Source organism: Leiobunum rupestre, chromosome 10 (assembly GCF_980474605.1).
Source record: "Leiobunum rupestre chromosome 10, qqLeiRupe1.1.hap1, whole genome shotgun sequence".
Lineage (NCBI taxonomy): Eukaryota > Metazoa > Arthropoda > Arachnida > Opiliones > Sclerosomatidae > Leiobunum > Leiobunum rupestre.
In genome coordinates this window covers 18082569-18110181 of record NC_143393.1, presented here as the reverse complement: position 1 = coordinate 18110181, position 27613 = coordinate 18082569, and the positions used below count along the sequence as shown (strand labels likewise).

The window sequence follows — 27613 nt, the reverse complement described above, 5'->3', positions numbered from 1 at the left end:
TCTCAATTAATTTTTTATTCAAAAATTAAATTTATTAAATATTTGAAAAGTTATTTCTCTATTATATTTTATTTAAAAATTAAATTTATTAACTATTTGAAAAGTTATTTCTCAATTAACTTTTTATTTCAAAATTAAATTTATCAACTATTTGAAAAGTTATTTCTCAATTAACTTTTTATTTCAAAATTAAATTTATCAACTATTTGAAAAGTTATTTATCTATTATATTTCATATCAAAATTAAATTTATCAACTATTTGAAAAGTTATTTTTCAATTAACTTTTTATTTCAAAATTAAATTTATCAACTATTTGAAAAGTTATTTATCTATTATTTTTTATTTAAATTTAAAAAATAAATTTATTAGATATTTGAAAAGTTATTTCTCTATTATTTTTTATTTAAAAAATAAATTTATTAGATATTTGAAAAGTTATTTCTCTATTATTTTTTATTTAAAAAATAAATTTATTAGATATTTGAAAAGTTATTTCTCTATTATTTTTTATTTAAAAAATAAATTTATTAGATATTTGAAAAGTTATTTCTCTATTATTTTTATTTAAAAAATAAATTTATTAGATATTTGAAAAGTTATTTCTCTATTTTTTTTATTTAAAAAATAAATTTATTAGATATTTGAAAAGTGTACCTTTTACGAAATGATTTGATTTCTGTGGGTCTAAAAAAAAGTTCGATTTCATTTCCGCGATAAAATCAACGTAACATTCTGTTTACCAAGCACTCTTTAATATTAGTAATATTGTAATATTTACAATGTTTTCGAACGTCGAGACATTCGAAAACGACCAAGTGGCGATGGAAAGAGATTGTATATAAATCGAGCAACGATTCAAAACAACAAGCTATATGATCTGACCCAAATACGCGCTCCGAAAGAGCGTCACTTTCTCCGGCAGCCCTTTCCCCCGAGAGAGAGAGTAAATAACCAATCTTTCTCCTTTTTTCGGCTCCGTCTCGCGCGCGTATTCCGAAGCTAGTTTTTCCCTCCGCCATTAGAGCGTCTGCGCGTGCGCGGCGGCGAACGCGCCGAAGGAGGAGCACGTGTTTTCCAGTCTGGCTTCCCTCCCCCAAATGTGGAGACCCGGAAGTCGTCGCCTCCGTCGCTTTTCCGCTATTTAGCCCCTGCTCTTCCGTTCGAACCCTCCGGCGGCACCCCCAACCCCGGCTATTTGGCCGCACTGACTCGCCATCCCGACCTAAAGGGTAGACGTTTGGGGGTAATGACAGTGTCTGTTGTCTAACCTCGTCTCCGCTGAAAGATTTGATCATTATTCAAATTGTGAATAGGAAGAATTGGTGTATTTTGGTCGGGGGTATTGCCTCGTATAATTTGTAAATGAAAGGTTTTAATTTAGTGTTTTTATTGGAATTGTTCGTAATAGGATTAATTTAATCTGGAGTTCTATAGATTAGTTTCACTCTGTTAGCTATGGCTATGGACGCCATTTTGCTCGGAGTTTTTCCTCAATGGATTTAAAATCTTGGGTAACTTTAAAGGCCGCTTACGTAGTTGTTCGGTTTACACTGTCTTTTCACTGGAAGCTATGCGGGCAGCAAACTTCCAGTGAATAGACATAGTAAACAACTATGTAGTTGTCCCGAAGGATCCCATATTTTAAAATTATGCGTATGGGATTTTGAACCTCAAAGTTATTTCAGATATGAGAAACTGATTTTGAGATTTCAGAGCACGATTTTCGCGTTGATTTCTGGTTTTTTTTTTTTTTTTTTGGCTGATTTCGAGATTTTTGAACTGATTTTCGCCAAGATTTCGTGATTTTCAAGTATATTTCAAGATTTCTAAAATCATACTTCTCTATAAAGTGACCTTACAAATTTCATTTGGTACAAATATCGTCTTTATTTAAATTCGAAAAGCATCAACTCGTTTTATTACTATAATTGAGATAACGACCAAAACTTATTGAATATCTATTTTAGAGTTTTAGCTACTTTCCAACGCGTTTAGAAAAACGTGTATAATATCAAACCTGACGTGTGTGAAAACCTTTTTCTGGCCATTAATTTCAATAGCCCGTAACTTTGTAGCATGGTTCCGAGTTTAAGCATCGTCCGCTATTCTTTAACCCCTACGCTGTTTTGGAAGCTCTAGAAGTTAGGAGTCGGGTCGATCTTCTCCATTGACGTTTTGCTCCGCGAATTTCGGAGCCACGCGGACTGTGTAGGAGAGAGAGAGAGAGCTCGTTCATTGACCCGGCTAAAAAGGGCCGAAGATTTGCGGGTTCAAAGTTCAACATCCAGCGCTGTCCGTTCGCTTCCGCGTTTTCTCCTCTGCACAGTACGCGAGCTGAGTCTGTCGCCGGCTCACTACGATTTATTGAGAGGAGGAACACAGTTTCGACTTTCGCTTTATGACCCTAGCTCTTCTAATTCTCTCTTTTCATTTGTTTGTTGGCTATTTCGAGAACTGATTCCGGAAGTCCAATACGTCTTATTTTAGCTTTTTACTCTAGTAATCTACTGTTAGAGATTGGCTAAGGGTTTGATTAAAAGCTTGTATAAAATAATTTCGTTTTGAATAGAAATCTTGTCAAAAATAATTTCGTTTTGAATAGAAATCTTGTCAAATGTTATTTCGTTTTGACTAATAATCTTGTCAAATGTTATTTAGTTTTGACTAATATTCTTGACAAATGTTATTTCGTTTTGACTAATAACCTTGTCAAATGTTATTTCGTTTTGACTAATAATCTTGACAAATGTTATTTCGTTTTGACTAATAATCTTGACAAATGTTATTTCGTTTTGACTAATAACCTTGTCAAATGTTATTTCGTTTTGACTAATAATCTTGTCAAAAGTGTTCATTTTGACTAATAATCTTGTCAAATGTTATTTCGTTTTGACTAATAATCTTGTCAAATGTTATTTCGTTTTGACTAATAATCTTGTCAAATGTTATTTTGTTTTGACTAATAATCTTGTCAAATGTTATTTCGTTTTGACTAATAATCTTGTCAAATGTTATTTCGTTTTGACTAATAATCTTGTCAAAAGTGTTCGTTTTGACTAATTATCTTGTCAAGTGTTCGTTTTGACTAATAATCTTGTCAAAAGTGTTCGTTTTGACTAATAATCTTGTCAAATGTTATTTCGTTTTGACTAATAATCTTGTCAAATGTTATTTCGTTTTGACTAATAATCTTGTCAAAAGTGTTCGTTTTGACTAATTATCTTGTCAAGTGTTCGTTTTGACTAATAACCTTGTCAAAAGTGTTCGTTTTGACTAATAATCTTGTTAAATGTTATTTCGTTTGGACTATTAATCTTGTCAAATGTTATTTCGTTTTGACTAATAATCTTGTCAAATGTGTTCATTGTGACTAATAATCTTGTCAAATGTTATTTCGTTTGGACTATTAATCTTGTCAAATGTTATTTCGTTTTGACTAATAATCTTGTCAAAAGTGTTCATTTTGACTTATAATCTGGTCGAAAATAATGTTGTTTTGACTAATTATCTGGTCAAAAATAATTTCGTTTTGACTAAAATCTCTTCAAATATAATTCAGGTTGTTACAGTTGTCAAATATTCGATTCGAGATACTTTTCGCTAGTAATTGTTTATAATCTTCGGTAAAAGATTATTATTATTATTGAAATTTTCGCAGTTGTCAAATCTCCGACTCGTTTTAAAAATAAAATGATGGGTTTAATAATTGGAAAAAACTTCATGGCATACAAAGGTTAGAGTTGTTGGCGACGTTTCAAACTCTTTCGGGCCATTGGCTTGTTATTAATATTTTTCTTATCTTTGGATAATATTTATCTCCCTCCTCTCCTTCTTATCTCACTTGTTTACCGAATTTCACTTTCCCCTTTATTCCGAAATCGCGTCGTGATGATTTTTTTTAGCCTAATAACTTAAGATATTGGTTATTGTTAAACGCGTCAATAAAACCGATTCATAAATTCGCTAGAAAGTATTAATACGCAGAGCCTGGACACGCGAGGTAGACTTTATATGGTTCTTGCCTTTTAGGCTTAAGCCGGTGCCAGAAATAAGGGCTGATTTTCAAGAGGGCGAGAGTCGACGCAAAAACATTGCGTTAGGCTTAATGGAGATCAGGGCCCCCACTCAAATCTTCAATTTCTTTATAGGAAAAATAGGATCATATTTCTAAAAATATAGGACTTTATAGGTCTATTTTTCAAAATTATAGGATTTTATAGGACTATATATGTTATTTAATTTACTAACTTTCTGCATTTAAAAACAAAATATATACTTAGTGAAATAAATCTTTGATTTTCATTTAAGAAATAGAAACTATTTAACCATTTTATCACATAAATATAATAGTACCTTACCATGTTAACAATAACAAAAGTATAGACTAAAATGACTTTGTATAGGAATTTATCCTACAGTTAAATCTAGCAATTTCACTGAGTGGCTGGATTTGAAATGGGCAAAATATAAAAATTATAGGATTTTATAGGACTTTTTGGGGATTTGGCTAAAAATATAGGATGTTATAGGACATTTTTTAAAATATAGGATTTTATAGGAATTATAGGACCTCTGGGGGCCCTGGGAGAATTTTGCGTCGGCGCTCGTAGTTAAATGAGGGTTTAATTGAATCGTCTATTGAGAATTGAAACAAAATTGTTAGTTCTTCATAATTATTTAGAACAGGTGCCTAAATAAATTTAAATGATAATTTTTTGTTTGTTTCTCTCAGGGTAAGTCGCGGGCCCTGAGTCGGTTGGGTCGCGACAATTAAGTCCGATAATCTGCTTTTCTTTTTCCAGGAAAATTATTTCACGTGATCAAATTATACAAAGCCTTCTTTATGTATATACCATCTGTTATAATTTAGCGTGAAATCTGCCTCCAGGTGCGTGGCGCTAGCTTCGGCGCTCGCTCGTAAAAATGTTAACCTTTCGGTTAGTTTTGGGCCTCGCGTGTGCGTCAACTTAATATGGGGCGATTATACATACTATATACCTCTATCCCAGTCAGAGATTATTACATAAAGTACAGGCCGGAAACTGAACGTACGATGAGCAGATATACCGTATTTATTCGCAGCCTGGCTTGTGGATGAATGAAAACTGTTTGTAACATTGAGTGTGTTCACTACGCGTTTGTACAAAAAGCGGCAATAACTCTACCGTACTCGACAATTGACAGTTTTCGATTTTTACGTGTGGGCTGCTTTTCCATTGAAGCCAATAACGTAGCCCACTCGTTGCCCACATGCGGTTTCGATATTTCACTGAAGGATTGGCCCTGTTTAGGCTGTCTAGCTACTTCCAGGCCATTTACAAAAGTAAAAAAAAATAAACGAAGAACGGATTGAAGAAAATTAAGAACAAACAAACGTAACACTGTGATGTACTACTTATTTATATGGCCCCGCCTACTAAATATTTCATGGCGCCGTCTGTTATATTGAATTTACAACAATAAATACGAATATAGTTATATTAAAGGCCTAGGATTTCTTCTGCCAGTTTTCCTGTAAGTTTTCTTCCCGTCGCGCAAATATCCTGGTGGTAGGCCAACGTGTTCCGCGGTTGGCCTACCACCAGGATATTTGCGCGACGGGAAGAAAACTTACAGGAAAACTGGCAGAAGAAATCCTAAGCCTTTTTTTTTTGAGATACACAAACATCGGTGTCGACCCGAGGCCTTAGACACGAGCACACACACAATAACTGATTAATCAGGGTGAGATATGTGTAACGGCCACGCCAACGGGGGGATACGTGGGGACAGGGGTGGGGACACCCGTGGCGGAAGTATCCCGACTACCCGTTGGGGGATTGGTAGTCGTCCTCACACGACCATCCACAAACTCTGCCTCCCGGACGACTGGGATTACAGGAGTGAGCCACTACTCCCGGCAATCCTAAGCCTTTAAATACATTTATTGTTTAATATAAATAACAATTATTGGTAATAATACATTAAACATTAATAATATTAATATTAAATTACCTACCAAATAAATTATATTTTATTATAATAATTATCAGATAATATAAAATTCATTGATTTATAATATTTATTAAACATTTATATTGAAAATTATTACCAATTTTTTGTAGTTTAGATATCGTTTTATCTTATAGTTCAAGGTTAAAGAGTGGGCGCAATAAGTTTCAATAAAACTTAAAAATATAGATATTGGTTTCCCATTTCTTCGAATGCTCTCCATAAGGAATACGTAGAAAATTCTTAATTGACTATAATATCGCAAATATGATATTGGGTTAAATGTCATAGGTTTAAAGAATAATACCAATGGCGCCTCTTTGAAATTAAACTTTCGTAACGTTGTTATATTTAAGAGCATCTGTCTGGGATTCTTAGGTAACGCGACGCTTAGGCATAGCAGAAGTAAAACAACTATTTGGAAGACCTTCGTGTTTCTCCTTTTTCACCAGAAGAACGGTTGTCTTAAGCAGGAAGTTAAAGGTGGAGACCGACATCCCATAATTTTAATCCATTTGTCTGGAGTAAAATGCTCCACATATGCTGTTATCAGGCTAACCACCAACATATTATTTATCTCAGACAGATTTTGTAATGTGATGTGATGTATGAATCCGTGGTTACAAGCATGGTTGCACATAAGGATATATTTTTTTAGTAGTCAGCCTGACTACTGAGCCTCCTATCTTAAGTTATTTTAGTAGTCACTGACTAGTGGGGGTAAAAAGGGGATATTAAACCAAGAAGGACAGCCAACCTTTTGCTTTCACCCGTCAGAATGAAAATAGGAGTTTATTATCACTTTTGAGTTACGTGACTTTGGCCGATCACAATTTTTTGACTAGTTTAAAATATTTTCATTGATAATATCATCGAATGACGCGTTAATTTGAGATCGAGATTCTGAATCAGAACTTGTATGAGGTGCAGTGGACTCTCTGGACTCTTGATTTTCCACCAGCATGTTGTGATTTTTTTAAAATAAAATGGGATTGATGAATGATGAATTTATGATAACGCCATATCCGCCATTATTTATGAATATTTAGGTTAATTTTTCACAAGTCAAATTGACTAGTGAGCCCCCAGATTTCGATTAATATTAATAGTCAGAGCATTTATTTTAGTAGTCAAATGCCGTGACTAGTGCCTTACGTCGAACCCTGTTTACAAGCAGGGCCGCCGAGAGCAGGCGCGGGCCCCAGAACTATTTAATTTCGGGCGCCGATTGGAAATTTTAGTGGATAAGTCTACCTCTTTTGTTCCAAATCGGGCCCCGGTAATTTGTACCGGCTTCAACCTCTCTTCTCGAGCCTGATTACGAGGGTATTTTTGTCCCCAGTGAAAAGTACGGGCCCCTCGTGTTTCATTTCTGCGTCATAGATTAACTTATGGTCGATTAATTATATTAATATTAAGAATATATATTTATTTGTAATGGGCCTTTTTATATAAAGTAACATTGTTTTGATGTTGCTTCTACGTCACGGGTGACGTATCGATGACGTTTTTCTACGAAAAGCCCTGGACATAAGGGGTACGTTCAGCAGCGCTCATCGGACTCACCGATTAGTAATCGCTGACATCGGTTTCCTAGACCTACTGTACGCTTTTTCACGTTTCCGGTTTTGACGTCACGATGGTCATCGGTTACTCACCGAAGTCATCGGCTGGAAGAGTCGGTTTTTCCGATGACTGACATCATTACTGACGTAAAACTACTATAAATTCAACGCCATTTTAAAAAAAACACCGATGACTGAATAAAAGCGTTCAGCAAATTACGTGGTCATTATGACGAAAAAGCTCATCGGTGGATAATATAAATCCATCGGGTTTTTTCCCGTTGACTGTTACTGAACGTACACAAGGGTGAATTCGAGGAGGCACCCTGTTTTTAAGCATAAACTGAACTGAACTTCTACGTATTCCGTGACGAATGAACTACATAAAAATAGTTCAGCAATCGTAGCTTATTTTATGGCCAAGGCCTATTAGGGAGAATCGCTGCGTTGAGACAATTTTTAGCTTTGCTCCCAATCCACTCGAAAGGTGAACTTCCTCCCCGAAATCCAATCAGCCCGGTACCCCTTTGTTCCTCTAAGCCTTACGCTATTGAAGTACACGACGGTGACGTATTTCCTCCCCCATTTTTAGTGGCGGGGAAACCAAGTCATTTTCCCGAAGCAGAAATAAACACACTTTCGATTATGTTTCTACATAGACTCAATCAAAGCCGAAGCCTCTGTCGGTTGCGAACGACGCTCATCGTTTACGGAGCGTAGACTTTACCCTATCCCCGTGTCAATTCTGTTTTCCGTCCTCGTAAGTTGAACATTATGTTCTTTGGATTGAGGAAATGATAAAAGTAATGAGGGAAAAAGCGCGTGTTTTTTTCCCTGACAGTGAAGCGTTTTATCGCGCTACGTTGTTTTTTGCGCCGAGGTTGAAAATGAAAGTGAAGTAATTTTTTTCTGTCCCCACTTCCTAGTATTTTCGGCGTCCCCGAAAGCGGAAATGTGGCAAGGTCTAAACTATTAAAAGATGTGGGCCCCCACTACTTCTTCCCCGCGATCAAGCACACCTGTCTCGCGTCGCGTTTTCGTGAAAACAATTTCGCCAAAAAATAACGAAATTTAGCATTCCTTCTGATGAATTTTTTTGTAGGTCACCGTTACAAGATGGTCCTGTTCGTATCGCGTTTTTTAAAGCCATACTAATTGCGTCAAATTTTGTAAGCTCATACTGATTTTATCAATTTTGTACCAACACTTCCTAATAATATATGGATTTTTTTAATTCATACAGAATACATCGATTTTTTTAATTCATACAGAATACATCGATTTTTTTAATTCATACAGAATACATCGATTTTTTTAATTCATACAGAATACATCGATTTTTTTAATTCATACAGAATACATCGATTTTTTTAATTCATAAAGAATATACCGATTTTTTAATTCATAAAGATTACATCGATTTTTTAATTCATAAAGATTACATCGATTTTTTAATTCATAAAGATTACATCGATTTTTTAATTCATAAAGATTACATCGATTTCGTTAAACCCATATCAATATACGAGATTTCGTTAAACCCATATCAATATATGAGATTTCGTTAAATATACCGATTTTTTAATTCATAAAGATTACATCGATTTTTTAATTCATAAAGATTACATCGATTTTTTAATTCATAAAGATTACATCGATTTTTTAATTCATAAAGATTACATCGATTTCGTTAAACCCATATCAATATACGAGATTTCGTTAAACCCATATCAATATATGAGATTTCGTTAAACCAATATCAATATATGAGATTTCGTTAAACCCATATCAATATATGAGATTTCGTTAAACCCATATCAATATATGAGATTTTGTTAAACCCATATCAATATATGAGATTTCGTTAAACCCATATCAATATATGAGATTTCGTTAAACCCATATCAATATATGAGATTTCGTTAAACCCATATCAATATATGAGATTTCGTTAAACCCATATCAATATATGAGATTTCGTTAAACCAATATCAATATACGATATTTCGTTAAACCAATATCAATATACGAGATTTCGTTAAACCCATATCAATATACGAGATTTCGTTAAACCAATATCAATATATGAGATTTCGTTAAACCCATATCAATATACGAGATTTCGTTAAACCCATATCAATATACGAGATTTCGTTAAACCCATATCAATATACGAGATTTCGTTAAACCCATATCAATATATGAGATTTCGTTAATTTTTAAGGGTAACGGTTATTATGGCATACCGGTGGTATTGAATACTTTTTCTCCAAGTGACATCGGATATATTTTAACCGTTAAAAATATGGACTCTATTATAGAAGTATAAAGAGTTCTGTTTGTTTGACAATATTCTCAGAGTGCCGTTCGAGGGGTCCTACGGGGGGGGGGGGTTTCATTAAAAAATCCTAGTGTGTCGCGAACAATGGCTGAATTGTATTCCCAAGTATAAAGGGTATTGTATAGGGATTACATCAACCATTACTATTTTATCTACTGAAGGTTAAGGACCTCTGTACAAGTAACGACTGTACTAGTTAAGTATTTCGCCGTGAAAAAATATCCCCGTTAAATTAGGTTTTTCGATTTTTTTTAATCGCTATCTAGCTAATGCGAACGGGCTTCTGTTAAGAGCCTTGAGGTATAATACAATTTCTTATCTTTAGAGGCTTTCTGAATAAGCGCCCTTTAGTCATGGCGATGCCATGTCGTCGATCTTGATTTTCTTCTACAACCGCCGGATTCCAAGGAAAAGGGCAGGATTTGTTCTCAATTTCCTGGTTGCCCGTATCGCCACAAACCCGCCGATTCGGGCTGTTTTAATCCAATTGTGGGCGGATCGTATGACAATTCTTAACGTTACGATACTCAAAATTAAATTTCGATACTAAATCGATCTCGATATAATCAAAAATTAAATTTAATATTGATTACAAATATTTTATTAATTATAAAATACTGAACGCGTGCCGATATTTTTGAATATTTGGGCGTTTTATCGACCTAATTTGGCTATCTTTTAACTGGCGGCAACCACGTTTAATTCAGAAACCAGTCGTCTTTCACTTTCGTAAAATTGATAATAAGTTCCTGTTATTTTAGACAAAAAAGGTCGACGAAGGGGAGGGGGGTGTATCACATATATTTAAAAAAATATTTTTTTAAAAGTACCGGGTGGAACTAGTTTTTGCGACGCTCATTTTCTCGATTGTTATTGAGAAGGTGACGTAGTAGTCTTCTTCTAAGAAATATAAAGATGGCGGAGAGATAAATCATTCGTTTCTCCACCTATAGGTGGCGCGTTGGCAGCTAACTTATTTACAAAATGGGCGGAAACGTTTCGAGATTGAAAAACAAGGGTCTCTTAAATCATTAAATGTATATCGTCGAGCGCAGATTGGATGTAAAGTTAACGAATATTTTCTGGTTAAATTTAAATGGGTGGGATCTTGGTGGTATTATTGCTAGTGGATTTGACGGTCGAATTTTAAGGGAGGGTCTTAAAGGATATAGATAATAATATCGTGTAGGCCGGGCCATCGTTGGGCAGTCGCCCAAGTGTCAGATGAGTTATAATTGATTTTTGCATTAAATGTTTTTGGTATTACTACTCTATTCAAATTAAAGGTAAAACTCTAAATGTGTTTCGCTTAGCGATTGAATTTTGGCCGATTTTTGTCGACAAAAACACATTTTGTTCGCAACCCATTCCCCGCGCTTATCAGTAGTTATGCAAATTTGGGGCGAGCTCCTCTCGTTATCGGCGCGGGTTAGAGAGTGCTATTTTATGGCAATGTGTTTCAAGATAATTGCAGTTCTGGAGAGACCTCGTAATCTCGCGTTTCGTTTGTGTGCCAGCTAGTTAGAGAAATTTAATTTTTACGAATTTGGATCGCGATAAGTTGACTATATGGCAGTTGGATCGTCTGAGTGCGTCGTTACTCCGAATATACGAATATCGGTTGCGCGAAGAGACCGATTACAACCACCCTCCCACTTTATTTTTCCACGGAACCGCGACTTTTTTCATTATGGAAAAGATAACGTTTCTCAATAGCGTTTATTAATAAATAGGATTAACAATGTAGCGTAATTTTTTTATTTAATCCTTGTACAGGGGGTTTACGACGCTTCTGCCACCAATTCGGGACCTTTAAAATGAGGTCTAAAACCTCTTACAAGACCAAGAAGCTTATTTTAGGGTCCCATAAGGGACTCGAGCAATTTAAATAAATAATCGAATTTTTTGAAAGTGAACTAATGAATCATTTAATATTATAATTTTTAATTTGTTTAAATGTTGACGTAAAGTTTCGAATTTTTAATTTGTTTAAATGTTGACGTAAAGTTTCGGATTTTTAATTTGTTTAAATGTTGACGTAAAGTTTCGGATTTTTAATTTGTTTAAATGTTGACGTAAAGTTTCGGATTTTTAATTTGTTTAAATGTTGACGTAATATTTCGAATTTTTAATTTGTTTAAATGTTGACGTAAAGTTTCGAATTTTTAATTTGTTTAAATGTTGACGTAAAGTTTCGGATTTTTAATTTGTTTAAATGTTGACGTAATGTTTCGAATTTTTAATTTCGGGATCAAACTTGAAATGAATCAAATTTTCACCAAAATATGATTTTTGGTGAAAATCTGATTCGTTTTTCCCGGTGCAAAAATATCGCTTTTATTGGGTAATCTCATCTTTACCGATGATTCCGTTTGTCGGTCGTGTTTTCGACGCGATGTTCCCGATTTGAGGTTTCAAGGGTTGTCCGTCTAATCAACGCGCCTAGCTACAGGCTAATATAGTTTCGACACTTAATCTGGCTGCAAATCGAAAATTGGAACGCGGGTTATCGCGATTTTTAATTGTCATCGACTCCCCCTTATTTTGTTTATTGATAAACACGTTAAGTTATAAGTGGATCATGGGTGGATTTATCATATCGGGATATTAGGGCTCAGGGTTACCCTATTTCTGAACCCGGCCGAAAGGGTTCAAATCAATTGAGGTCCCATCTTAAGATCTCGTTTGCATCACGTTGGACGACAAGTGATCAACTCTACAATATTTTTTGATTTAGATTATTATTGAGAAATCTTTTATACAAACTTTGACGACCGATATTGTGAAAAGTTCCAAATAATAATCTTAAAGGGAGTAGAAACTAAATCGAAAAAAAGTCTGCTTACACGACACGCAAATCAAGCCATCTAGTGGCGAAAATTAAAAATTCGTTGATCCATCATAAATATGGTATAAAATCATTAATTAAATTAAAATTAATATAATCAAAAACCTAAGTAAAAATATCTAGAACTTCAATCATTAATTACTATAATTTTAACAACCTTTAATTAAAATAAAATTTAACATCAATAATTTTGAAAGACACACTCACACGTCGGTAGTACTCGGTACCAGTTTTCATAGTGTTTCGTTGACGTTAAATTTCTAGATTAGTATAAAAATTGCCGTTGTACGTGGAAAAATGTTATCTGCGTGGAGATTTTTCCCTCATTTAATAATGTCGTTCTAATTTTAACGGTAAGTGTGGCGAAAGTAAGTTTGTATCAAGAATGATGGGGAACTAATAGAAATTCTTATTTCGTGAAATAACCTACGAAATTCCCGCAGAAAGTAAAAATAAATAAATTGTTAATCCAGTTTTGCCTCTTGCGAATAAATTTCAACTTTTATGTTTACGGGTATATTTTGTTGGGTTTTTTCTTACTTGTATTTCAAAGTCAATATTATCCCACTGATCTTCTTGTGTATGGAATTTAAATAAAAAATTGTTGTTATTTATCTTAAAATTGCCCTATAATGTATTTTTTAAATTGAAACCGACTCAAATTAAGGTGGTAGTGACAGGAAAACCAAATTACCCGAACGATCGAAACCAAAAATTAATTGAAAAATTCCTTAAAATCAGCAGCCCGTAAGCCACCAATCTTTCGTACCTTTACCCAGGGAAAAAATTAATTAAACAAACCAAAAATTACCATTAAAACCTGTTTCACAAATTAAAGAAAAAGAAATATAGCTTCTATAAATAAAATCGTTACGAAAGTAAAAACTTGAATTCGAGCGAAAATGAAGTTGCCGACTGCCAAGGCTTACGACGTTTAAATTATAAGGTCACTTGACATTGTAATCGAAGCCGGCGACTAAGTCTTTCCCCCCTTTGTTCGAATTGTTAGGTAACAACCTCGGAGTTCCTCTCTCTAAGTCAAAATACAGATACCCGTGGTTTTTTTTTCATGGGAAAGGACGTCATATGTAGGTCAGTAGTTACGACACTCTCCTACGAGGGAGGGGGGGAATATTTGTGACCCACCCCCCTCATCGTGGGGGGGACACACACGAAGAGGGGGCAGCCGTGGATGCAAAAATTGTGAAGGTTTTTTTGTACGCGCGCGGAAGTGTGTCAGGAGGTGAGTGAACTTCCAGTAGATAGAAATTCAAAGCCAAAGAAAGCGTCCCGTTTAGAGAGTGAGCCCCCTTACCTCTAGGGAGGGGGAGGGGATTTTAAACAAGGCGTCGCTACCAGGGTTGCACATAAGGCACTAGTCACGGCATTTGACTACTAAAATTAATCGAACGAGTGAAAAATGTACCTAAATATTCATAAATAATGGCGGATATGGCGTTTTCATAAATTCATCGTTCATCAATCCCGTTTTATTTAAAAAAAATCACAACACGCTTCAAAATAGTGTTTTTAATTGTCCGGAAAAATAAAATGCGGGAAAAATTCCTGAAAATTTTCCGGAAAAATAAAATTGGTAAAAAGTTTCCGAAAATCGGAAAAATAAAAATTGAAACATAAATTACTTTTTAAGGGTTTTTAATGTTTTTAACTTTTTATCGATATAAAATGTCTAATATCAGTAAACATTCTAAAAAACATTAATAATGTTACATTGTTAATCAGTTTAAACTAGTCTAGAGGTTTAATTTTACTTTTAGATTCGAAGAAATTAGGCAAAAATGCCGCTTTATTTAAATTTTCAAACAATATTAGACTAATCATGGAATTAAAACTTTTTAAATTTTTTTCGGAAAAATACGGAAAATTTTCCAGAAAAAGGGCCTCGGTCATTTTCCGGAATATTTTCAGAGCGGAAAATTTTCCGCGGAACAACACTACTTCAAATGCTTGTAGAGCTTCTGAACTTGTAGAAAATCAAGACTCCAGAGAGTCCACTGCACCTCTTACAAGTTCTGATTCAAAATCTCGATCTCAAATTAACGCGTCATTCGATGATATTATCAATGAAAATATTTTAAACTAGTCAAAGACTCAAGTTGTGAAAAAATTGTGATCGGCCAAAGTCACGTAACTCAAAAGTGATAATAAACTCCTATTTTCATTCTGACGGGTAAAAGCAAAAGGTTGGCTGTTCTTCTTGGTTTAATACCCCCCCCCCTTTTTTTACCCCCACTAGTCAGTGACTACTAAAATAATTTAAGATAGGAGGCTCACTAGTCAGGCTGACTACTTAAATAAATATCCTTGGTCCAGCCCTGGGACTCGCTGTAGCTGTATCGGAGCCTTTGTGGCCGATTCCTCCCCTTCCCCATTGTACATCCTCCCGTTCGTGATGGTATTTTTCGGGTGTTGAAGCCCCCTACTTCCTTATCCGCATGGGAAACCTTGGGAGACATTTTAATGACCCTCAAATATTGCCTCTTTTTTCCCTTTATTGCGTTAGGGGTTTTTTTATTTTTGTTGGCCTTTTTACAAACGAAGTATGCCATTTTTTAACGTCCAAGTTGTAGTAAAAATTCAGAGTTTTATCGTCTAAATTGTTATAAGTTATCGTGTCTGTCGCGTTGAAAATTATTTGTTTTATTGTGTGGTAAAACGTTTAATTAAAAATGTTTGAAGTAATGGATTTTTTAGTCTATTTTTGACCTACTGGCCTCCTGTTTTAGGGATAAGTTAATTTAGAGGACTTAACCTACTAACGCCATCTGTACTTAGCGCTTGTAAAAGTGTTCTTCGATCGGTACACCGAATGATTTATAATCGCGTTTAAATTTATTTCAAAATCTTAAATTCGGGAATAGGAAATATAATTAAAAGGCCATTTCAATAGCTATTGAAGTTATATGGTTCTGGTTTTTAGGACTACCTTCCCATAAGACCTCCGGAAACTGCCGCTACAGGGATGTACTAGAAAAAAGATTCACCGGCGTGTTCAACAGACAGCCCGCTATAACCTAACGGTATTTTAGGGGGTTTGAGATTCGCGATTTCAACGGCCGTGAACGTGAGCGGGGATTTCGGTTGCCCCCCCCCCCCCCTCCTTTCTCTCTCTTCCCGGGCCGAGGTTCGAGCCCGAACCCCGTTTCATTCAATGGCCAACCCACGTCTCGCTCCTTCTAATCCTAGCTCCCATGGCGGGGTGCTAAAGATAGTCCCGTTTCGGAATCCCCTCGACCCATTCACGAGACCTTTTTTTTTCTATGTAAAAAAAATGATGGTTCATAGATTAAGGTCGGAGGTTAAAGCGACGTTCCTCTACGCTCTTTTTTTATCTCTCGTTGCCAGTCGTTGGATGAGAAGATATTTTTAGAGGTCTAGGACTCGCTCTATATTTAAATCGCTCATTTTTTTACAACCATCAAACCAGTTCCTTTAGGATTAGTGGCAAAACCACGATACCAAAATATCATCTCTAAAATAGCCCCACAATCATTGTTAAGCCATGGCTAAGCGAAGTCTTTGACCGTTGACTATCGGTTCGTCTGGCGAGGCAGATACCGTATCAAACGGTAATTTATTTTTTCTTCCGAGGAATAATAAGAAAACACGTGCAATTATAGATTCAATCATTCAACACTAATGATACGGTTAGTTTTAGGCGACGTAACGTGAAAGAATAGCTTCAAGAGACGAAAGGCGCCAAATAGCGCGTGACCAGCAACCGCGAAGATACGCGATACGGCCCTGAAAAAAAACCAAAAGTGTTCTCCTATTCCCCAAAAAATGCGAATTTCTCTGTCGCGAAAAGGTTCGTTGAACCTGGCCAATAGTGAAAACGCGATGTAAATCACACTAGTGACCGAGTCCCAGACTGGAACGCGTGTCCCCCCACGTTGGGTTTTTTAACGTTACTTCTTCGTTCATTATCTATCCCCTTTGGAAATACGGGTTGGTCTTTATGGGGTATAGGGGTTCCAATTAAGTTCCGCTTCCTGTTACACGTTTCGCGTCATAAATGAGAGGAGATTTTTTTTGAGCCATACAGGTACGTAGAATAATATTATCACTTGAAGGGGCCTTCACTGGGGAAAGTTTATATCGAGCGTCGACTTTTATTTAGGCATTAATTACGTGGTATTTATTTTTACGATACCGTTAAATTATAGTTTTCGAGTTGTATTGTTTTAGGATTCTTCTACATATTTTGTTAATAATTTTTTCAATTTTTAGATACGTAGATTTTCCAAAATTCTGTCGTTGATTTTATTTTTCATATTTTTGATAATTTTTTTCATTTATTTCTAAAATTCTGTTGTTGGGTTTATTTTAAATTTTCCAGACGTTGAATTTTAATTTTAAAAGTTTTGTCGTTGGATTTATTTTAAATTTTCCAAGCGTAGAATTTTAACCACTAAAATTCTGTCGTGGGATTTATTTTAAATTTTCCAGACGTTGAATTTTAATTTCAAAAGTTCTGTCGTTGGATTTATTTTAAATTTTCTATACGTAAAATTTTAACCACTAAAAATTCTGTCGTTAGTTTTATTTTCAATGAACACATTAAAACCGTGTATTTTTCTTGTGGACAAATGTTTTTCGATTTGGTTACGTGGATTTAATTTTCTCCAATGGGGATTGTTTAGAATTAAAATAAAATAACGCTTAACGAAACTGCTAGCGTATATTTGATGCGCTAATCGATATATGATGACTGATAAAAAATTCAATATTCTAATTATCCATCATCGTGTTGGAATTAAAATATCGGCGAACAATCGTATCATTTTCTATTCCGTATCCTGATGAAAATAAACCGTTTGTGAGGAAAATGACGAAACAATTATTACTCGACAGTTAGGCGAAAATTACGTCTAATTGACGCTCGTTTAACCTCATTTTATCCCCTCACCGTGGCGCGCGCTATCAACTTCAAAGGCGTAAGTCTAGGCTTTCGAAATATATATATATTGTAGAAATGTTTCTCGAGAGGTCTCTATTTTAATAGTCTGCCGCGTATTCGAACCTCTCTTGGCAGTTTAGCGCGAAATAGGCGCGGACAAAGGGTACCTTTGGCGGCGCTGTCGAGTGTCGCGGGGCGGAGGTGTAGGGTCTTAAGTACGTCTTGACCCAAATTGTTCGAAGTGAGCTTTCGTTCAAAAATTCGGCATGCCTGTTGAAAATACATTAAGGCGAATTAATTTCGCAGACTCGACTCGCGCTCAAATAAACGCTCCAGCCCAAATGGAAATACACTCGGTGTCACGTTTCGAGCGTCTTTCATTTGAAACTTTTCTTAATTCCACTCTATCAGAAGTTTATAAAATGCCTCTTACGGGAAAAGTATCCATTTAAAAGACATTAAAATGTAAGACGTACTTTCGCAGGCTCTCGAGACAGTTTCCAATTAATATAAGGAATATCAAATTTTCTAATAATACCAGAATTATATCTAGGCGAATTTTCCGACCAAAAATATAATATTAATAATAATAATAATCAGCTAGGCTAATACCCGAGGGGTCGGGAATTCAAAGAAATCCCGTATCCTTTCCAAGAAACTCAATCCAGCCTGGATTTCTCCAAAATAAATAAATAAATAAATCTTGAAAGCCAACGAGAAATCCCGAAATCCGTTTCAAAAGTTAAGAAATCCGAAATCCAACAAGAAATCTTGAAATTCCGCTTAAAATCCCGGATTTCAAAATCCCGTACACATTTTTATTGAATGTTCGACCCCTCGCTAATAGTCTTAGTCGATAGTTCAAAATAACGGTCAAAAACGCCGCCGATCAGTTTAGTAAAATATTTTCGGCGGCGTTTTCGGTATGGAGATACAGGCCGGAAGGCGGGTAAAGCTGCCAGATTTCGATAGACCGAAAACGGCCAACTCTCTCAAATGTTTTCGTTTTCAAAACGAAAATTTTGCGGCGTAGCTATCGACTAAGACTATACCCAAGGCACCACCTTAGGTCCAAGTCATCTAGGGACTTTAAATCAGTTGGCCGGCTACAACGCGCATTGGAAGGTGGTGGCAAGCCCTTCAAGCCACGCGAGACACTACGTATTACCATCCAGTTGACTTCAACAAGTGTTTATGGAAAGGGGAAACTGAAAAACCATAGTGCGGCGAGCATTTTTACGAACCTTGCTGAAGAACTATCTATTAGGGATCGATGTCATAATTTTAGAAAAATCAGCGGTACATGTTTCGGAGTATGCCTATTCAACCGAATCCCATTTGAAATAATTTTTCTAGCAACAATTTCAATTTATAGCCATGGTATGATTTTTCTTAAATATCTGAACTTATGAGTTTCAAGGATATAACACAGTACGTGACGAATATAATTGTTTTTTCAGACTATAGTACACTTTACTTTAGGAAATAGGAACTTGTAGGTCATCCATCACACGGGACCGTTTTAAAAGTTATTAATAGGCCTTTCTATAAATTAACGTGGCCTTATTGTTTACTATTTTTTTCTCACTTCTACAATGCTTCCCCAGCTCTCCCACTAAAGAGAGCTAATGAATTCGTCGATAGGTTTGATTGTACAATTTCAAGAACAAGTTGGGCATCGTAGCTAATTTATGGAAAGGGCTATTGGGAATGTTTTGGCGGTATTTTCAAAAATTTAATATTGTTTGTATGCAAGTACAGAATGTACTTCGTGCTACGGGTTACATGCTGTCACATGGAGGTAGTATAAGATAGGTTAGGTTAGGTTAGGTGACAGGGGGTTCCCGGAAATAGACTGCTTTTGTTCCCCACCCAAAGCCCCTGTTTTTATCCCTCCGACGAAATTTGTTGATATTAGTACACACTGAACTAATGAAACCGCTCTTAGTCAGGTTTACTTCGCCCAATTTTATTGTTTTCGTAAAACATAAAAGTATAAATTGAAATCCGGCCAATTTGGCGAGTTTTTCGATCGAACGGGAATCGATTGAATGGGATTCGGTTGAACGGGATTCGGTCGAATGGGCCAGGAGCCATGTTTCAATCGAATAACATTACCGATACTTTTCTCATAAGTTTACCTAATCATATAAATAGCGAATAAGTAGATTAGTCCATTATGAAAAGGGATAATAAAGCTAAACCCTAAACAAATTTTAAGAAATTTAAAAACTTACTAATAGCTCGTACCGATAGGTCTTTGAGCGAACAAAAAGACGCGAAAAGTTTCGGATCTTCGAGTGAAAAACTAAATTAAATTAAATAAAATAGCCAGAAATTCCAACGGTAGATCGGTTTCGTCCTTTTTGGGACTCGTCAGTACCGTGCGGGAAATCTGGCTCGCGACTATAACACCAAATAGAGAAACTAAGCCTAAATATTAAAAATTTCAAAACGAGTTGCGTAGCAACGGAAAGCCGAATAGGGGGAGAGTGGTGGAGATTAGTATATACGCAATGTTGGTCCGAGTTTCGCGTCTTTTTGTTCGCTCGAAGACCTATCGGTACGAGCTATTAGTAAGTTTTTTAATTTCTTCAAATTTGTTTAGGGTTTAGATTTATTATCCCTTTTCATAATGGACTAATCTACTTATTCGCTAATTTTATCATCCTTTACAATGCAGTCCATATAGGTGGTTCCTTTCAACTTAACTTACCTAATCATAGGAACCCTCGGGGCCCCGTCTTCGAAATAAATATTACTATTGGTCTTTCATGCTTATAACCACATTGGTGTTAATAGAGTCCAAAAGTAATTATACTTTGCCCTGATAAACACACCAACAAACACAATTCAATATCGATGTAACATAATCACTCGTAGGTATGCCAAAAAGGTATTTTCTTAAATTAAACCTTGTTCCCGGGATATGTCACTTCCAACTCCGCGACGAAAAATGCGTCATCGACTTTATAGAAGGGAAACGGAAGTTAGTGAAGTGGATTTTGAACACGTGCGAAATTCCTCGCGCATTTCTAACTTTTATCTCGTGCCTCGCGATCACGTGATTTCGTTTCCGTGGTGACCTTCTCAATAGCGCAAGGAGTATAAGAATTTTCCGTTTTTGGGTCCGCTTGTTGTAAGTTACGTGTTAAAATAGTACCATCGAAATTCTGTCTAAGAAAATGTTATACAGAGGCATTCTTATGAGTGATTATGTTACATATGATAATACCAATGAGTATGCCACTTAACCGAAGTGATTTTCAGAGCTGTGGCGCAATCAAGGTTTAACGCATCACAGAGCACCCTAGTGAGTTTAAATATACTACTACTATCAGAAGTAAATGAACCGAAGTTATCGAAATAGCGCTGAGAATCGGAGGGCGTTTTCCTTATGAAAATGATGAGAAAATCGAGTAAATTAAAAGCTAATTTCCCTCCCCGTCTTTTAACGTGATAAATTGCACTTGGGAATTGTGGGTATAGCTATTTCTATGTAAAATGGTTTCATATAAACAAAAACTTTTTTTCGGCATGGGAGCGCGCAAAATTTCAAATTCGAGGTCCAAATGTAACTTCATAAGGAAAACGCCTCCAACATGGGGAGTATAGCAGTCTGTTAACTTCGGTTCATTTACTTCTGCTACTATTAAATTCGTGTTCGAGAAATGTCAGTGTCGAAAAAAGATTGGATGGGAAAATCAGCATCATACTTATTTTAAATTACGTTACTTATGCTATAAATCAATCTAAATTGGGTAGATTTAAATATTCGCGCAACCAATTATGACGCGAAATAACTGTTACTTTCTAGCCCGGAAAATCTCTCGAAATCTTTGAAAGGAAATTTCCGTATTACGATTGTTATGGCGAGACTTATCTTGTTATTTTGTTTACGGCACTTTGCTCGGCACGCAGCGACCAACGTCAATAGGAAGTTGAGAAGCCTTTCCCTTTCTTCGTTTTACTTTTTTGAACGTTTCTTGTTTTGATCTGACACCCCCATTTCTCAGCCCCCTCTGGCGGATATATCCAGAATCGCTTTGGATTTTCGCCGTCTTCCTGTTTTAATTTGATACGACCGATACAGCGTCCAGGGGTCGCTACCATCGTCGTTCTGGCTTCCCCCTTGAAAGGGATTTTTATTTATAAGCTTAGAACGCCCACCGGACTACGAGAAGATAGAGTTTAAACGTGAGAAAATACCAGGCCTGACAAGAGAGGGGGAAGCAGGTACAAATTGCCGGGGCCCGTATACGTTATGGGGCCCCGCGTTTGAGCCCATCTACTATACTTCTCACGCGAAACATTGTTAATTAGAAAATAGGGTAGCTCTTGGGGCCCGAAAGTATTGTTTTTCCAGGGCCCGGGCCCGCTCTCGGCAGCCCTGGAAAATACCGGCAGCTCCAGACAATTATGTTTATGTAAGTTAGACGCCGCGCGAACTTGAAGCTCAGTAACGAATTAACTATTTCGGAATTTATAAATATCGAGGCTCTTAATGCGTATGATTTAAATCTATATAGTGGTTAAAACAAAATTCAAAAATAGAAGAATTTATGGTTTCTTTATGGTTTTTTGGTGGCTGCTAATTGGTTCTGGGTTGTTTCACACAAAATTCGTAATGTTTGTTCGTGATTTCCGCCGTAAATTTAGGTTCTTACAACAAAAAATTATTTCAAAAAAAAACTTTTTTTTGGATAAATAATTCTCTTAGTTTAATCAAGAATGTATTTATTTATATTTAGGAAGAATGATTATGTTGCGACAATCGCCGGGCACGTTGAACGCCTTTCCCCCGTCTCGCGCGGGGGGAAAGACAAAACGTCACCGGCGTTTGATTTCCATCGCGTTAGGTGACGTAAATTTTAAGCAGCCAATGAAATACCGGGACTATTCGTTTTATTTTAAGCGGAGGAGCGTACTGGGGGGACCAACGGGTGGATTGAGAGAAAGGCTAAAAACCGTCTCGACATAGACATTCTCCCTAGGTATAAATAAATACATTCTTGGTTTAATAAATTCTGTTTATGACTGATAAATGACGATTTTCCATTTAAATAACAAGTTTGGGGGGTTCGGTCCTTGTAAAAGTATTATTCGAAATTCTAAAGTATAGTACAATCAAAGTTACTAGACTCTACGTATGGAATCCCTCTTTGAATACGCCACTGAATCAAAATAATGATTGCCTGTAATACGAATTAGAAGAGATCAGAGAGTTAACTTTAAGAATAAAATATGTGATAATAAAAATATCAAGATAATTTGTGGCACTGAATCAAAATAATAATAATTGGAAGAGATCAGAGAGTTTAAGAATAAAATATAAAAGGATTAATAATAATAATAATAATAAAAAAATAATAATAATCAGCTAGACTAATACCCAAGGCACCACCTTAGGCCTAAGTCATCAAGTGACTCTTAAAGCCATTTATTTATTTATTTAATGCGTAGGAGAGTGTTAGCAAGCCCTTCAAGCCACGCGAGTTAAACAGCTCCCTACACTCACTATTACCGTTAACCTCAACAAGTTTTTATGGAAGGAGGGAAATCCCTTAATTTAGTAATGTGATAATAAAAATATCAAGATTATTTATGGGATTTTCGATTTTAACGGTACTTTTAAATATTTCGTTGAAATGGGGAAAAACATTAAGTTTGTAATTGTACGTTTTACGATGTTTATTTTAAAATCCGTGTAGCGATAATCACGGAAATAAACACAATCGGATAGAAGAATAAAACCTCGTCTGAAGAGCTTGGCTTCCACTTAACAATACGCTCATTTTTTGTCGGCGCGAGCCCACTCTTATTTGTTTATTTCGTCGCAATTGGCAAACATCAAAGTTGGCATAGAGCGGGCGTTTGAAGCGATGGCCGTAAAGATACACTTCCAGGGGCACGACTAGCCGGGAGGGAAGTGAAAACGCTACAGTCGGATTTGAATTGGTCGAGAGGACCACGTGCTCTTTTCCGGAAGAGAGAGAGACTCCTTTTCTGGCTCGGATCCAAGTAGGGCAGTGCGATGCTCCCACGTCGGAGCAGCCTGCCTCCTACCATTATAATTTCGGGCGAACGACCTCCGACGCTTTATTTCGACCGCCACCTCCTAGATGGCGTCGTCGGCGCTGGATATATCATCCCCCCTTTCCGCCCCCTACCGCCTTCGGGACGCGTCACGCGACCGACGATTTTTGTAATGTTCCGGCTTTCTTCAGCCTCGCTTCGGCGTAATCACTCTCGATCCGCGCGCCAGCGCCGCGTTGCGGACGGATAAAGAGTTACGATTTGAAAAATATAATGCGCCGCGAAAGGGCTGCGGAAGATCGTCTTCATATTGTTGTAGTTTGCAAGCTTTCACTCCCCCCTCCCACTTTCTTTTGGCTTTTTCGTCATATTTTATAAAGTTTTTCTTGTTTATTATTTTTATTTTTTAACGGGGAGGGGGGGGGGTATAAAGTAACCAATTTCCCCCCTCCCGTTTTTTCTTCTAGTAAAGGGTGGTGATGAATTGTTTCCTGCATAATTTCAATATGTAAAATTAGTTTTTTGTATTTGGTTTGAGGGGTCTCTTTTGAAGAAATTGATACTTTGAATATCTTAATTAAGATACAATATTTTACGGAAATTATCAAACGACACTATCTATATATTTTTTGGTGTAAATGTGTGCCTTTTTTTGGTGTAAATGTATATATTTTTTGGTGTAAATGTATATATTTTTTGGTATAAATGTTTGAATTTTTTGGTATAAATGTGTATATTTTTGGTATAAATGTGTATATTTTTGGTATAAATGTGTATATTTTTGGTATAAATGTGTATATTTTTGGTATAAATGTGTATATTTTTGGTAAAAATGTGTATATTTTTGGTAAAAATGTGTATATTTTTGGTAAAAATGTGTATATTTTTGGTAAAAATGTGTGTATTTTTTGGTATAAATGTGTATATTTTTGGTATAAATGTGTGTATTTTTTGGTATAAATGTGTATATCATTTATGTATATTTAAATGAATATGAATATATATTTCACATATTTAAATAATTTAAAATATTTTACACGACTTAATACTAAAAAATATGCAGATTGAATAACACCATATTTTTATTTAATTTATTTAAAGCGCTTCATAATTGCAAATTTTAATTAATTGCGTATTATTTTTAATACTAAGACGGATCTCAGTAAATATAACTCAATTTTAACTCGTAATCGATATTGAAAACATTTGATCTATTTTTGTCCTAAAATAACGGTACCGCCTGTAGAAGTCTCCCAACCGCGTCACTTCCGCGTATGGCGGGGGTCACAAACTAGCAGGGGCGCAGTCCTGGCAGGAAGATCCTCGTCGGCGGTGTAAACGTACTTCGGAGGCAGAAACTAAGGGCGCGATGTTGACGAACCTCTCTTTAGCACCTCTCTTGTCCAATTTTAGATTTCTAGTTTTGTAACTACGAAACACAAGCGCGCAATTTTCTCCTTTTTTAAAGCGATAAATCTATTTTTAACGACAAAAGGAACAAGTTCGCAAATCCATCACTAGATGGCACGTCGCTTTTTCTTCCCCCTTTCCCAAATGGCGTTAGAAAATTTAATAAATCGTCTAATTTCAACGTTAATAGATCTTTTTATAAAGTAACGTGGCCTTCTTGTTTAAATGTTGCTCTTACGTCACAGTCTCTTACTTTGACAAGCCTACGAGCGCGCGCTACAGTCGCCAGAGGAATATAGCTTTTTCTAGCAAATAGCTCGTGCGAAAAATAATACTAATTACGTAAGAGCAACATTTTAACAAGTTGGGCAAGAACACCTTTTTATTTTATAAATTATATTATAATATATGTTATTATATTATATTATATGTTATTATATTATATTATATGTTATTATATTATATTATATGTTATTGTATTATACATTTTATTATGTTACTTTATTATATTATATTATATGTTATTATATTATATTATATTATATATTGTATTATACATTTTATTATGTTATTATATTATATTATATTATATGTTATTGTATTATACATTTTATTATGTTACTTTATTATATTATATAATATTTTATATGTTATTATATTATGTTATTATATTATATTATATTATATTTATTAATACCGTATTCTATATTATATTATATTTATTAATACCGTATTCAAATAAGGCGGCCATTTACGTAATCCTACGGGCAATAGAATTTTTACATTAGAAAGAGTCGCTTTTTAAATAGCTTCCTTCTACCGCAGCGGGGACGGGGGGGGGGTGGAAGTAGCCCGGGGGCATTACCCCTTTCCTTTACCGGTGTATTCCGGCTAAAATTCCTCTGGTTACGGAAAACGTCTAGCTTGAATACGGGAGGTAGTTTTTTATATATTTACCCCCGAACGAGAGGAGAAAAAAAGCTAGACGTAGTGAGTAGCTTCTTACCGCGAACGATCTATCTAGGAGGCGAAACGGAGAGAGGTGAAGTAACGCGAGGGAACGGCTAGCTTTATAAAATGTCCCCGCGCTCGTAGCGAGTCGTCCGACCTTCCCCGATCACTCTCTCTCTCTCCGGGCGAACGAGGGAGAGGGACTCAGGGCTGCCAAACCGACGACGCTCGGGAAAAATCTGGCGATGGCGGCGCTTCCTGGCGGCGGAGTATCGAAACTCGAGGTCAACGACCGGCAGTGTGTGTTTCGGCGTTTTCTCCAAGTCAGGATGAACGTTGCGTGCAACGAACGAAGGCTGTACCCAAAAGCATCCACACAGTCAAGTTTTGCGATTATTCGTTTTGGCCGTAAGCTGAAAGAAAAAAAATCCGGTTCTAGCGAGACTCGCGGTGAAAGAAAAAAATTAAATAAACCGTCCCGTTACGAGCGAACCGGTTTTGGAAGACAACTTCTGGACGAACGCCGCGGAAATCGGTCTAGCGAGAAAAAAAACGGTTTTATTACAGTGCCCCCCTGAACCGAAATTTCGGCGTCTATTGAACGTAAAATAGGGGCCAATCTGGTTTCCCTTTTACCTGTCCCGAAATAACGGGCCTTTACTGACCCGCTTTTCTTCGAGACACCCCCGTTTTCCCGCCGCCTTGTACCGAAAGATGACGAGCGTTGCCGCGTCTTGACCCCTTCCCCGAAAATATGCGCCAGAAATTTACCGTTTCATACGTTTGCAAGTACCGTTTTCTAAATATTTATCGAAACTGAAGAAGAAATTACCATTTTCACCCTTAAAAAACCGAGAGAAAGAAGACGGTATGTTTGGTTTTGAAGAGGAGATCGCCGCGGTCAAGGGGTAAACGAATGGGCAACGTCGTGGTCAAGAGTGACGTCATCGGCTGGATAGAGCAAGATAGCCACAGAGTAAATATAAAATAACCAATATATTTCAAACTAAAACACTAGGGGGGGGGGGGAGACTGGGAACGTAATGTTACAGTCTTCAAGGTTATTGACCTTGGTTAAGCCTGTGCCTTACGTTCTTCACACGCGACGCTATAATTCCGGCCTAAGAAATTTAATTTTAAAATTATTATTAATATTATAATTACGAAAGAGGAATTTTAAATTAATGAATATTGGAAGGTTATTAATAGTAAATTTGAGTGTCGAAAGTGTGACTAATGGCTGCGTTTGTAACTCTGTAAACCGCGAAACTCGTACGCCATACATGTGTACGGTTCCGTCGCGCTTAACTTTGTATACAAAGAGACGCCAGCGCCGTCTCTCCGCAATGACCTGAACTAGAGGCGGCGACGCGGGCATTTTTTTTCTTTCGTTTTCGCCCAAGCGCGGTTCGATAAGTATTTTGGCGGGTTCTTAGCCAGGGCTACGTCCCTAGGAAGGGTTAAAGTCACGTGGTCCATATTTCTTTCCCAGAATGCTCCTTACAATAGTCCGTTTGCCTAAAAAAAACGAAAAAAAATTATTAAAGT

The 27613-nt window shown here is 36.2% G+C and overlaps 1 protein-coding gene across 9 annotated transcripts in view; it reads left to right on the top strand.

Moving 5' to 3' along the window:
- Positions 1 to 27613, top strand: part of Hr4 (nuclear hormone receptor 4) — a 52522-nt gene that overhangs the window by 8113 nt on the left and 16796 nt on the right. Inside the window, exon 1 of one of the 9 annotated variants that reach the window (XM_090160674.1) lies at positions 26632 to 27041. The exons of the other annotated variants lie outside the window; for them this stretch is intronic. The gene's annotated coding sequence lies outside the window, so the exon portion shown is untranslated. Of the gene's footprint in view, positions 1 to 26631; positions 27042 to 27613 lie in introns of those variants that run through there. 9 annotated transcript variants of the gene reach the window in all.